We start from the raw sequence: 16,563 nt of genomic DNA on the forward strand, positions 1-16,563 counted from the left end.
CAAGGGCAGTGACATGCAATGGACTGGATCACTGGACTGGATCACTTTAATTTCAATTTTTGCATTCTTTTTCACAGGTTTGTAAGTTCGAGTAAGTTGCAGTGGCTTTCAAAACTTTAATTCTATTAGAAATGCCTATATCAATTGAAATTGGCGAATGGTTACCAAATCGCCAAATTAAAATTTCGCCAATATTACATTTTTCGTACCGGTGACACTCAGCATGAACCAAGCCCTCAGACGTTTCTTGTTCACAACTTAGTCAATGAATCCCCTAGTACCAACCCCCCCCCGTTACTAGCAACAGCTCCTAATACTTTGAGACGCCTAGCGGGCTGAACACGTGTAACTTCGTTAAAAATGGCGATGTTTAATAAGTATGTCAAAAGAGAAGCGCGACCAAGCTTTAAGCCATCTCAGAAAGATATCGAAGCTGCTCAGAAGTCCATTGTTAATGCTGTCAGCACTGTAGCAGAGAAGTCTCATAATCGCAGACAGTAACTTACAATTCGTACTCCAAGAGCAACGTGCGTTAATCGGGAAGTATGCAGCAGAGAATGGTGCTACTAATGCTGCAAAACACTACACCGCAGCTTGGGGAATCGAGATAAACGAGTCTACGGTAAGGAGGTTTAAAGACAAGTATTTAAAAAAGCTGAAGGATGAGATTTTGGAGCAGCGTGCTTCGATCGTTGCTATGTTCTATACCATATGCGTATTTTGTACCGTACGCGTATGGTATGTACCATACGCGTATGGTACATACCATACGCGTATGGTACGTACCATACGCGTATGGTACATACCATACGCGTACGGTACGATTTTCCGTACCATACGCGTATGGTATAGACATACGCGTATGGTACGTACCATATGCGTATAGCAGCGTATTATGCCTTTTCTCAGTATCTTCTAGCCTTGCCATCACCTAGCTACAATGGGCTGTCTTTACAAGCATTTCTAGCTGAGCAAACTTAGAACACAACACAATAATCTGCTTACTACTGAGCTGTAACTATATTATTCATCAGCACACTGCATGCATTTTATCCTTGCCATGCATGCCCATGCATTTCCCACTATAGTCCTATACTAATGTACCTAAATTTATGTACATGATCTCACTTTGTCTGCAGAACTTTACATAAATGGTACTGTGCATGTATGCTACTTTATACAGTAGCTATCAGAAGCATGCAGATGGTCTTATATGTATACTCAATTATAAGTGTGGATAACTGACAATTTACAACAGAATTGGGTAAATAAGCAAGGAGAGCAATTACAACATGCATGGTAGCTAGTAAGTTCTAACTGAATTATACATATATGCATATACTGCTTGTGCAAAGCTAATAACTGGAAAAATGAACTTCGTAAGTGTCATCAGTTGTGCAGCATGGCTCCTCACTGTATTTGCATTTTTATATATGTACACTCTTCTTCTTTTGAAGATCCAATGTCTTGTTTACGTACTTTTCTTGTTTATACATACTGTAAATAGTATATTCATCACACTGGACCTACAAGCACAAATTAATGTGGATGTTGTTAACTTTAAAGAGTACATTCAGATAAGAGTAGCTAAACACACTGTCTTCCCATCCACAAGCATGACAGTAAGTAGCGAGTAGCTATACAATGCACTTAACAATAATAAAACAATGCTACTTAATATACATTCATTACTGAACTATACATTAGAACTCATAAACTCACCATAAAATCTCTGCCATGTTATGTTTTCCTACTTCATCTCAGCAGGCAATGTACATGCTTCATTCAATAGCAAAGATTCAGCGAACTACAGTTTAAAAAATTTATTGCACAATTAATTACTATGCACATCAGTGTTAGAGTATAGCATGTCTAATATTGCTATATTAAGCTATACAGCCATGCAGATTTACATTACTTTGCAAACTAAAAACATTACTTTCTCTACAGTTATATCTCTTTGCTACCAGTCCTCCCTCAATGTTATTGTATCAGCATTCTCCAGGTCTTCCTCTGTTTGAGCAATCATTATACCTTGTACTTCTCGAGCTCATCTGATTAAAATTGTCTGTTCAACACACCTTTAGTGCCACCAGGCATATAAATATCCATTTTTAAGTGGAATTATAAAGCTAGTGTACTAAAAAATTAAAGGTAAACAATAGATTATATGTAGCAACAATAGAATAAAATATTTAATGAAATAATATATATATATATATGCCTGAAAAAATTGGCTCCATTTTCCAATGGATGAAAATTATTTAATATGGTTGCTATGTTGTAACCAATCAGAATGCAATATATGGATAATTATATCAAAATCTTATGTTTATATTTATAGCTACAATGCTACCTCTACTGGCTTAGCGTTTATATCACTATGCATTCCAGTTATATTCATTGAAAAATCGTGAATATCAATATGCTGGCACAAATCTACGGCCTAAAAGAAATGAATGTTTTTTGTCCTAAGTAATGCTTTAGAAGATCAAACTTCAAATTTCAGTTTCTGAGTAAGACAAGGAGCATACTGCTCTTGTTTTATGTTGAAGGGATAATTGGGCGCCTTTAAACCCAAACACATTTTTACAAAGTTCATATATACAAGTATAGAGAAACCCCTATAGTAGAGTTGGTAATATCGCTCTATATAGCTTTTAATTATTGTACTAATCTTTGACTATCTTCAGGAGTATAAACACATAAATATTATGTGTGGGTATTGTTCTAATTGTAGGGAAGTGTAGGCAGACCATTTATAGGCAAAACAGACTACTGTATATAATATTATTAATCAATAACTGAAAGAACACAATAACAACTAACTGTTACAACTACAGTACACAATATTAATGTTACAGGTATGCATAAATTACATTATATTACATCATGTCACATCATTACATTACATCATTAACTCTATTATAGATATGAAGGAGGAGTAGCATTTGTAATAATGGCCTATAGTTTTTGAATTTTCATTGTATCAACAATGGATCATGAATCCAATAAGAAGCAATATATGTGTAGCAATTGCAGCCACAATGTACTGTGTGGAAGAAGAAACAAAAATTAAAATTTACCATTTACCACACGTTGTCAGTGTGTGCAGTTGCTATGCAACAGCTAGATAATTTGTGACTGGATTTGCAAAAAGGTACCTTTTTCACAGACAAAATTTGACCCATGCATGCATATTTGAAATTTGGGGTTTCATAAGTTTTTGAACATATATACCTTATAATTGCGCATGTCTGCATGCAATTATCCATGGGTGTACAGTAGCTACTAGTATCTATCTGCATTTTGATACTAAGAGCAAGTTTATCAGTGTAAGGAGTCAATTGTTACATCATTTTGTTGCTGGTATGTAAAATGTGTGGAAAAGGTACCTTTTCACAAATCTGGTCATTTTAACTCAACTATATTCTAAAGAACGCATACAGTTTACCAGCTTGTGTACTTTCAAATCAATTACACTGTGGATAAATGAAGTCATTTATTATAAAAATGCAAGATGGAAATCCATGACAAATAAGGCAGTAGATAGCAGGACGAGGCAATAAATCAATATGTACAAAAGTCAGAAGACATCAAGAAAATAATCCACAGGTGCTTACATAAACCATTATTATTATTATTATTATTATTATTGTTATTGAGCAGACAGCACAGCTGATATGCTCAGGAAAAGAAAAGCAATCATAAAATGAATTTAGCTACGTAGTTACAAAGATTACAGTTATTGAGTTCTATACAATGTTTGCAGTTCCGCTGAAAAAGAGTCAATATTGTTGCTCTCAATGATGGAAGATGGTAAGTTGTTCCAATCCTTAATTGATCTGGAGAAAAAGCTCTGTTGGTATGAATAGGTGGATGAGTTTGGTAGAATAAAACGATGTGGGTGATATAGTCTGGTGGATCTTGTCATTGAAATAAAATGAGGAGGAATTGACAGTAAATAATCTTGATGTATAATTTTAAAAAGTGCTTGTAATCTGGATATTTTACGTCTCAGCTGAAGGCTTGGCCAAGAAAGATGCTGTAACATAGCTGTGACTGAGCTGATTCGATTGAAATCATTTAGGACCCATCTAGCTGCCCTACGCTGTACTTTCTCTAGCTGTTGAATATTGTTATGGTGGTATGGGTCCCAGATGACTGCAGCGTATTCCATTGACGGTCGTACTATCGTAAGGTAGGCTGTTGCTTTGATGTTAGACGAGCAGCAACTCAGATTGCGTTTCAAAAAGTTTAATGTTCTATTGGCCTTAGCAGCTATATCATAATTATATGGGTAATGGCTCTATTGCATGTATTTTGTGGAACTGTCAGATACTTTGATGAAATGTCAGATACTTTGATGAAATGAAATGAACAGAAAGACTAGCCCCTCCCCCTCCCTCTTCCCCGAACAGAAATGAAAACAGAGTGCCATCAGGCGTAGTAAATAGGTACGGCAGTGCAAAAACCTTCTGCTTGATATTATACGCATACCATGCAGGTTAGCTATACTCAGATGGTACGATTTTCCGTACCATACGCGTATGGTTGTACCGTACGCGTATACGCATATGGTATGTACCATACGCGTATGGTACAAAATACGCATATGGTATAGAACAGCTACAGTATCATCGAGCTTCGTGCACATGCATGTCTGGCGCGGCCGCCCCTTCATTTCTAATCGAAAGGGTGGCAGCGCCAGACTATGCAGGAGGAAACATTTCGCCAAATTAAAATTTCGCCAACTGTAAATTTTTAGCTGATCGCCAAATATTAGTTTCGCCAAATTTAATTGATATACGGTACCTTATCTGTAGAATAGAGTGTTTTGGTACTGATATGCAAAGTAAGAATTATAAGTGCCAAAATGTATAGCAAGTCATTTTTGGCAGATCAATATATAATGTTCAATGAAATTAGAACTGAAACCTTAAATTGTATATCACCATTTTACACAGAAAACTTCTTGCAACATGTTGGGACACACCCACTTACATTCAAGTATATATACTAATACAGGTGGTATATATGTTGAAAACAAGTGGACAAGTGTGTTGAAGAAAATATTATGCAAAAACAACATTGAAGCACTAAGAAGCAAAAACACCAATCCATGCAGTAGTCCAGTCCATGCAGTGTCTGTACCTTATGGCCTGTGCCTCAGAGGGTCAAGCAGCTATAGAAGGCAGCACACCTAAGCATTGCAGCCTTGTATATATACTTTCCTTTATGCAATGCAAACTATAAATATAGTCTCTTGAGTTCCCTTTCTCTTTCTGGCATATAGCCTATATGCATGCATGGGGCACTTATGCTATACTGACTGTGACATAAATATTTGCAATATTATTGTATGTATAATCTGCACTATTAGCTTTGCTGTGGCATGGATGACTACATGCATAAAAGGAAGTTTTGCATGGAATATAATCATGCATGTATATATATACGCTCTGTATTACACAAGTACTTTCAAAGGTCTATTTACAAGAATTTCTATATATAGCTATATGCATATAGACATGCAAGAATATAATATTTATATAGTCATCAGAAAGGATAGGTGTTTGGGGGGAAGAATTTATTGGCTACAAAAACCGTCTAACTATATCAAAACTTGATATACCTCAAGTAATGTTGAAATGCTATGGCGTACTTTACACAAAAGAACCAGTCCATTTTATATACCACCAAATATTAATACTGACTCTATTAGATAAATCTCTATAATGCAACTTACTGTTGAGGATTCTGTTGAGGATTCAGCCCACACTCCATGCATATCCTCTATTATGTAATTCTTGAGACTTCAATCTTCCAAACATTTCTTGGAGTAATTGTGAAATAAACTCAAACCCAGCTTATGGCTTTAAAATAAACCAACTATTTTTAGACTCCATCAATAGTAATGGATTAGAACAACTTGTTGCAGACCCAACACGAGGAAAGAATATACTAGATTTAATATTTTCCTCACATCCACATGTAATATTAGACATTAACATCATCCCTGGGATGTGTGACCGTAAGGTCATTGTGTTCAATCAGAAGGTTGGTAGTAAACCTGTAATGGATGAAATCAAACATTCCATCTTTCAATACCATAAGACCAACGTAGAAGGTTTGAAAACCGAGTTACTTGATTTTCAAATACACTTTCTGGTTTCAGATCCATATTCAACAAGTTTAGAAGCAAACTGGTCTAGTTTCTCATTGAACCAATGAATAAATACACCCCCAGACAGTCTCTAAATCTTCAAATGACCTCCCATGGCTAACATACCCCCATTAAAAAGGTGATGAGACAATGTAAACATCTGTATAACCTAGCAAGGTCTCTACAAACAGATGAAGCCTGGTCAAACTATCGTAAGCTAAGAACAAACTTACCAACAGCATCTGTGAGTCACACAATAAATATCACAATATAGCAGATATATAAAGAATACTCGTAAAGATTAGTCTGGAGTGGCTCCACTCAATGTGGATGGGACACATATTTACAGTGCTATACTGAGATAAAACTGAAGCACTGAACAGTCAATTTCGGTCTGTTTTTTTCTAGTGTAAACCTCACAGAAATTCCTGATTGTACCAGCTTACCTTATCCTTGTATGCCAGACATTCTATTTCCCTGAATGGAGTTGAGATGTTAGGAAAGCAGCTGGTCTTGATGTTGTACCTTACTAGTAAAACTTTGTGCTAAAGAAATAGCTCCAGTTCTCACTGTTATATTCAATAGTCACTGAATATCCCTAATGTCTATCTATTCCAAGATCATGGAGCATACCTTATATCACTCTTTCATAGAACACATTGCATATTAGAGGATCACCAATTTGGTTTTTGGTCACGTTATCCTTGCAGAACTCAACTAGTGGAAGACATCTTAGCAGCTATGGATCAAAGATATCAGGTTGACGTCATCTTATTAGACTTTAGCAAAGCTTTTGACACAGTACCACATCAAAGATTTTGCATAACTATGCATGGTAATATTCTGAAATGGCTAAATACATGGTTAACTCATGATCAGAAGTTCCAGCATGTGGTTGTTGATGGTCAACAATCTGCCTGTTCAGTACGGTGTTCCTCAGGGGACAGTTTTGGAACTCCTCATTTTTTGGTTTGCTTTAATGATATCAGTGGCGGTATTTCCTTTAGTATACGACTCTTTGCTGATGACTATATCCATTACCATGTAATTAAAGACAGACTTGCACCCTCCAAGGTGACTTAAACCTATGGACCAAGACTTGGCAGATGGCCTTTAATGTAAACAAATCTGTTGTACTATGATGTAGTAGACTATTGACTACATTATCCTACAATTATCATATCAATGACTCTACAGTTAGTTACTAGACATCCTTATACTTTGGAAAGTACTATGTCCTTTAGAAGTCACGTAGAAAAACATTACCAATAAAGCAACAAGAATTCTCTGCAGAAACTTATATAGATGTAGTCAAGCAGTCAAATGCATAGCATATACCCACCTTGTGGGACCTATGCTGGAGTATATATGCATAGTGTGTGGGGGTCCCTTATCTTGTCAAGGATATTAATGCTTTAGAAATGGTGCAAAGAAGAACAGCACGAATTGAATTATGACTGGCAAAGTGGAATAAACATTTCACCTACTTTAGAAAAAATCAGACATCAAGGCTTAAATTATTTTAATGTAATTACATGTATGTAAGTAGTTAGCTAATCTTAATGTATGTGTGTATTTGATTTTTCTTGGGGCTGGTCCCCCTGGACACATTAATAATTACTGGTTTCCAGTACAATACAAATAGCATAAATAAAATTAATGAGCAATAACCAAACTCTTGCTAGTGTGAATAAGCCTAAAAATTTTCTCAACCACTATATAGATGCTGACAAATCCATTGCAGGGTTGGTAAGGGTGCACCAGAGTGAAAGGAGTCTAAAAGTTTCAGAACTCAGTTTCATGGAGAAAGTCAGTATACTTGGTAAGTTTCTGAATAAAATTTTTTATGTAGATTATGCACAAACTAATATTAGCTATTATGCTTTCTATCAGTGACAATATACTGAAGGTATACTGAATTGAGTTATAAGCCAATTGTCATATAACATTGCATACTAGTCATATGCATGTGCATTTTAGAAACTCCTAGCTAAATGTGCCTATAGGATGGTGCTGCATATGCCATGGCCAGTTTTCATGCAGCAACTGTGAAAGATTCTTAATATGGTGACTGCTATTGTACATCTCGTTTTGTATTTTGGGGGGAGGGGGTGCCCCCCCCCCCCCCCCCCTGGATCTGCCACTGCATGCTTACAAGTGCATGCAGTATAAAAATAATATAGCTATATATGAACAAGTTGGTGTGCATCTGAGACTATAAAGAGACATGTTTTCACAAAACCCTATGAAAACCACAAAAATAGCCGTATAGCTAATATAACTTTATTTTAAACCAAAAAATATAAATCTGATCCTACAAATTGTTAAATAAAAAAAACTATATAGATATGAAAAAATCATAACAAAGTGCATGTACAATTGTGGTATGGCTTTTTTCTATGGTAAAAAGTATAAAAATAGGTCAAGACAATTGCAACCATGTGCAAAAGGCAACAACTCTGACAAGCAAGTTGATGTGATTTACTTAGATATATAGAAAGCATTTGACAGCATTCCCCATAATGAGCTCTTTACAGCTGTGGAATCCAAGGAAAATTGTGGAAATGGTTCAAGAGCTACTTATCTGGTAGAATCCAGCATGTTCGTGTTGACCTAGTCATTATCTACTCCCTTACCAGTGCTATCTGGAGTTTCCCAAGGGAGTATCTTTGGGCCCTTATTTTTTATTATTTACATGGACGATTTACCATCTTGTGCTAATCTGTAAAACTCTTGATGAAAACTTATAATACTGTTTGTGACCTCTATGATATTACTACCCTTCAAGATTTGGCAACATTGTGGAGTAAGAATTGGGATATAAATATGTATTTTAATCCTAAGAAGATCATACATCTTAGCATTAATGCAAAAGTCATGACCATAATATAAAATAGCTGATACAGAGAATGTAACAAACAGTATAAGGACTTCAGCATTGTAATATCATCTTGGGACCAGCACTACAAAACCTAAAGGCCTATAGAATGTTGGGGTTGCTCTGTCGCATCTTTAGCCAGTACCAAACAGTGACAACCAATATAACATTATACCTGTCTTTGATAAGATCACAAGTTATTATTATTTTTTATTATTATTATTAGTACTTTACAGTGACCAGCAGCAACATGTGCTGCAGCCTTAGGATTACCTAACCTAATTTCAAGGACTTAGACTTAATGACTTAGACTTAATGACTTATAGCTGGAAAGGTTTAACAGAAAAGGAGCCAAAGTAAGGAAAAAAAAGGGATTCTGTTATATATACTGTTCAATGATATGGTTATCAAGAATATTACACTTATTGAACAGATTCAGAGGAGAGCAACAAAGTTTATTGTACAGCTTCAATTATTTTGATAGGCTCAGGGAACTTAATTTGCTATCTTTAATGTACACCTTTGAACTTAACGAAATTATTTTTGTGCTGAAGTCACTTAAGTATCCTTCAATGTCACAAACTACACCACCTTTGCTAATGGAACTACTAGGTTTTCAACAAGTGGTAAAATGAATCACGTTCGGAACAGTAGTAATATAAGCAGACATTTCTTCTTCAACAGAATCCCTCGATTATGGAACGCCCTACCCCCAATGATTTATCTCTATCTATCACATCTAACAAGACAAGAATATACAATTTTAATGGACACATTTTTAAATCTAATTTTAGACATGACAACCCTTGTACATACCATTTTGTATGCCCATGTAGTAGATGCTCCAATGCTCTCCGCATGTCCGCTAGCGGCCATTAAAAGAAAGGACACAATACTTACAATATTTAAATTACTTATAAAAATTACATTAAGGGGGGCTGTCAGTACTGTACCCCAAATACCAATGATTGTAATTACCATACACCCTGTATGCAGTACTGTAAAGTCATAATCACATCAAATCAAATCAAGGCAAAATTGAGATATGTGGTATAGATCTGAAGTTACAGTAACTGGAATTTTATAATACGTTATTGCACTATAATTAATATTATTGATTATAATTCACTCTGTAAACTGATTAACATGAATGGGATAATAGTATATCCATGCCAAAACAACCAATTCAGGGGATGCGGCTTTCATATGTATAATTAGGTGGTAGCCAAAAAAAATGACTGCAATGATATCAATGATATGGCAGTGTTGTCATATAAAACGTAGTTGCTTGCATGGCCGCCAACTTTGCATCAGAGTTGGTATGTTAAAAAGTACCCCCTTTCACAGCTTGACTATTTTGGCATGCATGACATTTCTTTGTGTGTTTGCAAGCCCCAAAACTGCATCTGCATGGCTTTGGGGTTTGCTTTAATACCTGTCATGCATTATTCTAGTTAAAAAGCCGCAATCATATATTGAACGTTCATTGTCATAGAAATACGTTTAGGTCCAAATATTTCATAGCTGTCAGTGGTAAGTGGAGGAGGTGCCTGCATGCATGGTTCCAATTCTGTGATGTTTTTTAAAATTTGAGTGGCTGTTCTAATAGAGTATCCTGTCATCAAGAGTTCATTATATTTGTTTGCCCCCATATAGAACTCTTGCTGTTCTGTTGTCCTTCATAAATGATGCACTGACAATCAGACAAATATATTGGAACATTCTAGGCAAGTGTCCAAGCCATTCTAGGTAGTGGCATTTATTCTCTTATTCTCTAGATTACATCACCCACTACCCAACCCTTTCTTCCCATTACTGATGTGATATGCCCTTGACATAGCTATATTGTCTCTGGCATTCCGATGATCTCTAATACGCATTTTTAATTCTGAGCCACTTGTAATAGAAGTTGAAGTGTTCAATGCAGTTCTTCAAATCTTCTAAATACACTCGCAGCCATAAAGCAGTAGCTGAACTTCTTCACACTGCCATGGTGGAGCAGACCAAAGATCAGCTAGGAGAAGGAGTTAGAAACATGTGTGCCATCCTGGAGGGTTTGGAGCTGAAATTTTAAAAATTTTAGTATACTCGTTTCACTGTGCTGTTAGACCTATTACAGCTTTTATATATTATTGTGTGACTATTCTATTAAAGTGATTGACTGCTCTGTTAGTGTGTGTGCGTGTGCATGTGCATGTGTGTGTTTGCATGGTTAGTAGTAGTGTGTGTATAGTACTGTGCAGTCAGCATTACTGAGTGGATTTTATGAGTACATGGCTGTTCATAGGTAATTGATACTGAGACAGTAGTTGACTTGATACAAAAGAGAAAATTTATAAATTTGCATACTTGCATGAAAGCGGTCACTCGCTCTACTAATGGTACAGTCTCCTGCGGGTTATAATTATTACTAGTCCTACCCCAGGAGGATTTGCCTGTGCTGACTCCTAGCACCTGAGTAATGCACAGGTGTCCCAGTACTAGTTCACTGGGTAGACTTTCCATGCACCAAGCAGCATCCAAAGGCTTTGCTTTGTGTGTATATGTGCAGCTAAGTGGAAAAATCTCTCACTTTTTGATAAAAGCACCAAACTTGGTACAATGTTTGCTTGAATACTATTTCATTTTAGATACAGTGTCATTAAGATTACCAATCATATCATGCCCAAAGAACCTCACAATAGAAAATGTATCGAAGAAGCCATAACAGTATTAACAGTCATAACACTTTGGTACCTTTTACACTGAAATATTGGCTCCATTAGAAGTGTATAAAACAGTTTATTTTACTAAGATTTTCTGATAAAATTGAAATACATCCATGTTATTTAAGAAAAACAAAGATTTTGAATGCACTTGTATGGTTTCCTGACCAGCAAGAAATATACAGAGAAGAAATGGGCTTATAACCTAGTTTAAAACTTTCCAAACATGCTCTAAGGCAATGATTTTGACATGGCACCATATCTCAAATGATTTAGTTCACAGAATATATCACGAAGTGAACAATTTTGTCTAAATTTTTTGCTTAGCTGTTCTACTACATGTCTCACAGGTGACGGTGTGGGCACCCAAAGTCTCTTCTGGACCTTCACAGTTCAAATTTAAAAACCTTCACAATTTGAAACAGATTGCCACAGAGGTATACAATGAGAAACAAAGCATTGGTAACAAGCATGTGTGTGAGGCAGCATAGCCAACTGGTAATTGAAAGGTTCCAGGTTAGATTCCTGGTTATGTCACTCTGGTGTTAATTGTTGTTGCTATTGTTGTTCCCTTGAGCAAGAAACTTTACTCACATTACTTCAGTCTATACCCAGCTTTTAAATGGGGACATGGTGGCCTCAAGTGGTGTCAATTGGGTAAGCAGCCCACCCAGCTGTAACATCAATGGATACCTGGTGTAAACTGGGAAAGCAAATGTGCCAACTGTCCATGTCTCATATAGCAACCTATCCACATATTTATTTCCATAACTGATTTTATTTGTAGGTATGATAACAAATTGGCCTATAATTTGGTAAACAATCAGTACTAATTTGGTCCCAAAATTTGCCTTCGTCCCCTTTAAGGTGTGCTAAATTTCAGATTACACACTTACATTGACAGGTGTAAAAAGAAGAAATGAAACAGATTTTTGAAGGTTTGTATCTTAGGAATGCCTAGAACATGCTTAGATGTACATGTGGAGGGTACTTTCACACCAAAATCATCTTGTTCAGAAAGGTAGCACAGAGATCTGTATTGACTTGACACCTTAATATAAGCATGACAATCAGAATAATTATATCAACAATGCATGTGTAGTGCTTTTTCATGGATTTTACTTCTTTTTGTATTTTAAATAAAGTGGCTTTGAGGCTTGCATTTGCACAAATTTCTTCTTATCTATAGATACAATATATAAGATAAACTACCAATACAGAAAAATGCCTGTACCGATCTGATACCAAAGCCAAAAGATCTATGCAATAACCTGATAATTGCTTTGTGTTTGCTTGCTCATGGCTAATATAGTGCCTGTATTTATTTATTTGCATTAGTGTTTTACAACAAACTAAATTCCTTCCAAGTTAGGTATGCATGATATACCATTAGGATAAATTTTGTAGTGACTGTTCTATAAGAGTATTTCAATTTTTAATGTGAACGTGATAAGTTGCAGTTGCTCAACTTTTAACAAAACAAATCCTGCACCTTTTATGCCAGAATACGATTTCCAACCTGTTGTATCACAAGTTTTATTAGCACTGATGATGATGATGATTGATGATTGATGATTGATGATTGATGATGATGATGATGATGATGATGATGATGATGATGATGATGATGATGATGATGATGATGATGATGATGATGATGATGATGATGATGATGATGATGATGATGATGATGATGATGATGATGATGATGATGATGATGATGATGATGATGATGATGATCATTAGCACGAGTGGGTAGTGTACTACCAGTACTGGTCGATACCAAAATGGCTATAATATGCCAACTCCATACTCTAATAGATAGCACTTTTTTTTGAGGATTTCTAATAGAACACACATAGAAAGTTCTAGAACAACTAGATTTTCCATAGATTATAAACTTTTACTATATTTACCTAAAACTTTCATTTACAAAGGGAGGTAAATGACTGTGGATAGCAGCAGCTCAGTGGTTAAGGCTTTAGGTGTTCAGTATGGAGGCCCCTTTTACCCTGCGGTAACTGTTCTAGAGTATCTCAACCTTGCAACTTGTAACTCTATAGTTGTTAACATAATTTTTAAACCACAAAAGGTTTGAGCTATATATATGATGGTTAACCTATGCGCATAACAATTTTAAAGTTATTCCCACAAGTGGTTTACCTGTGACAAAATTTTTAATGCAAATAATTGTCTGTAACTTTATGGACTATTTAACAGATTTGTGGTACATAATTTTGTTGCAATACATTCTTAAAGTGCACCAAAATTTAAAAAGAAAATCGAGCTACACATTTGCATTTTATATTTTGTAAATTGTGTGAAAAGAATAATCTAAGCCCCCAAAATGGAAATTAAAAGAAATTAAGCCAAACTTTTTCAGGGCTCATGTTTCAGGATTGAGTTATGTGGGCTTTCTTGGCTGCATGAAACATTGTGCTTTGATAGTACTGTTGGATGCTGTCATTTGCCTTCCAGAAACTGAATGTTGAGCTGGGGACATCCCTTGTAACCAACTAAAAGTTTGATTGCTATGCAACTATCAATATATTTCCCCACTACCACCCTCCCTTCCCTGCATAGGTGGAGCTTTTCAGGAGAAATTGACATGAAACAGTTGTCCCACCCTGGGACATATGACAACATTGTGTACAATGTCAAATCTCCGTGTTACAACTGTAACAATTTCATTAAAAATCTATCCGTGCATGTCCTTCAATTCAAGAGTCCTCAAGGTAATAGGGCTGCACACATTCAGCACCCCAATACAGTGGCATCTCCATGTACAACATTGCCACACGACACCTCTATATAGTCTCGTGCCCAGACCGCTTTTTTTCTTTTTGTGTGGGGGCGGAGAAAAAAATGGTCTGGTGGATCTCCAATACATTTTTTGTGCAGCTGGATCTACAACTTTTGGGGATCGTTGATTAGTGGTGATGAATAGCAAAGGCCTGTTAACGAAGCAACAATAGGAAATACGGCGCGCGTTTGCTTGGCAAGGCTGCATCCTTGGGTACGCGCACCGTTAGTTCCCGGCCTTCACAGAGCCAAAGACATATGTGTTACACAGTTACATACATGCATGTAGGTCCGTCGTGCAGGTCATCAAAATCCTATGGGGTGCCGTTTGTACCAAAATTGTACAAAAATGCCTTATTTATAAACTATAACCATACTTTATAAATCAATGCACTACTTTATAAATCATGAACATAGCTATACTTTATAAATCATATGCATGATTTATAAACCATATACCTGATTTATAAATCATTGACATACTTTATAAACTATAACATTGATTTATATAAATTATACAGGTGATTTGTAAACTATAATACTTATTTGTAAAGTATAAACACTGATTTATAAATTATAATATTAATTTATATATCAATGTACTACTTTATAAATCATGTGTATAGTTTATAAATCATGTGTATAGTTTATAATCATGTGTATAGTTTATAAATCATACACATGATTTATAAATCAATAACATACTTTATGAACCATACATGCATAATTTATAAATCATCATTATGATTTATAAATTGCACATGTCAGATTAATAAATCATAAGTATATTTTACAAATCATCATCACGAGTGACTTAGTTTGGTTATTGTTGTATTTTATAAATCACTGTCGTACTTTATAAATTTAACACATACTTTACAAGTCACATGTACAATTTACTTTTATAAACTAATACTACGATATATAAATCAATAGTGTAATTTAGTAGCCATATGTTGTTGTTTAGTATCGATAGTTAGAATTCATATCAATATTACTTAGATGTGCATCAAATGGAAAGCATTTGTGGCATGTGATCCAGCACAGGATTCAGCAAACTTAGTACAAGCTTTGGCAGCTGTTGTGAGCACTTGCACTAATGAGAGCAACCCGGCAAAGTGGAGTATCACCATTACCAATGCCCCTGTCATTGTTGTGGGTAACTCCCCTGCCAGTAATTCCACTAATTATGCCACTCCTGCTGGCTACTCTTACACGGTGTAGGATTTGGGCTCAAGCCAGCCAGTGACAACAGCAGTATAATTGGTGAGAACAGTGGCATAGTTGGTGGAACTACTGGCAGGGGCATTGGTAATGGTGATATACTCCACTTTGCTGGGTTGCTCTCATTAGTGCAAGTGCTCACAACAGCTGCCAAAGCCTGTACTAAGTGTGCTGAATCCTGTGCTGGATCATATACCACAAATGCTTTACATTTGATACACATATAAGTAACTATCGATACTAAACAACAACATATGGCTACTAAATTACACTATTGATTTATATATCATAGTATTAGTTTACAAAAGTAAATTGTACATGTGATTTGTAAAGTATGTGTTAAATTTATAAAGTACGACAATGATTTATAAAATACAACAATAACCAAACTAAGTCACTTGTGATGATGATTTGTAAAATATACTTATGATTTATTAATCTGACATGTGCAATTTATAAATCATAATGATGATTTATAAATTATGCATGTATGGTTCATAAAGTATGTTATTGATTTATAAATCATGTGTATGATTTATAAACTATACACATGATTTATAAACTATACGCATGAATTATAAAGTAGTACATTGATATATAAATTAATATTATAATTTATAAATCAGTGTTTATACTTTACAAATAAGTGTTATAGTTTACAAATCACATGTATAATTTATATAAATCAATGTTATAGTTTATAAAGTATGTCAATGATTTATAAATCAGGTATATGGTTTATAAATCATACATGTGATTTATAAAGTATATGTTCATGATTTATAAAG

At 35.3% G+C, this 16,563-nt stretch overlaps 1 long non-coding RNA gene across 1 annotated transcript; it reads right to left on the reverse strand.

Annotated features, from left to right (window-relative positions):
* Nucleotides 1-1,226: 1,226 nt before the first annotated feature.
* LOC136259832 (uncharacterized) lies at nt 1,227-7,646 on the reverse strand. Its single transcript, XR_010703371.1, has 5 exons — nt 6,613-7,646; nt 5,750-6,073; nt 1,940-2,140; nt 1,723-1,807; nt 1,227-1,526 (listed from the first exon to the last, which is right to left on the reverse strand). It is a non-coding gene; the product is annotated as an uncharacterized lncRNA (long non-coding RNA).
* Nucleotides 7,647-16,563: the final 8,917 nt, after the last annotated feature.

Source organism: Dysidea avara, chromosome 7, assembly GCF_963678975.1.
Source record: "Dysidea avara chromosome 7, odDysAvar1.4, whole genome shotgun sequence".
NCBI classification, from domain to species: domain Eukaryota; kingdom Metazoa; phylum Porifera; class Demospongiae; order Dictyoceratida; family Dysideidae; genus Dysidea; species Dysidea avara.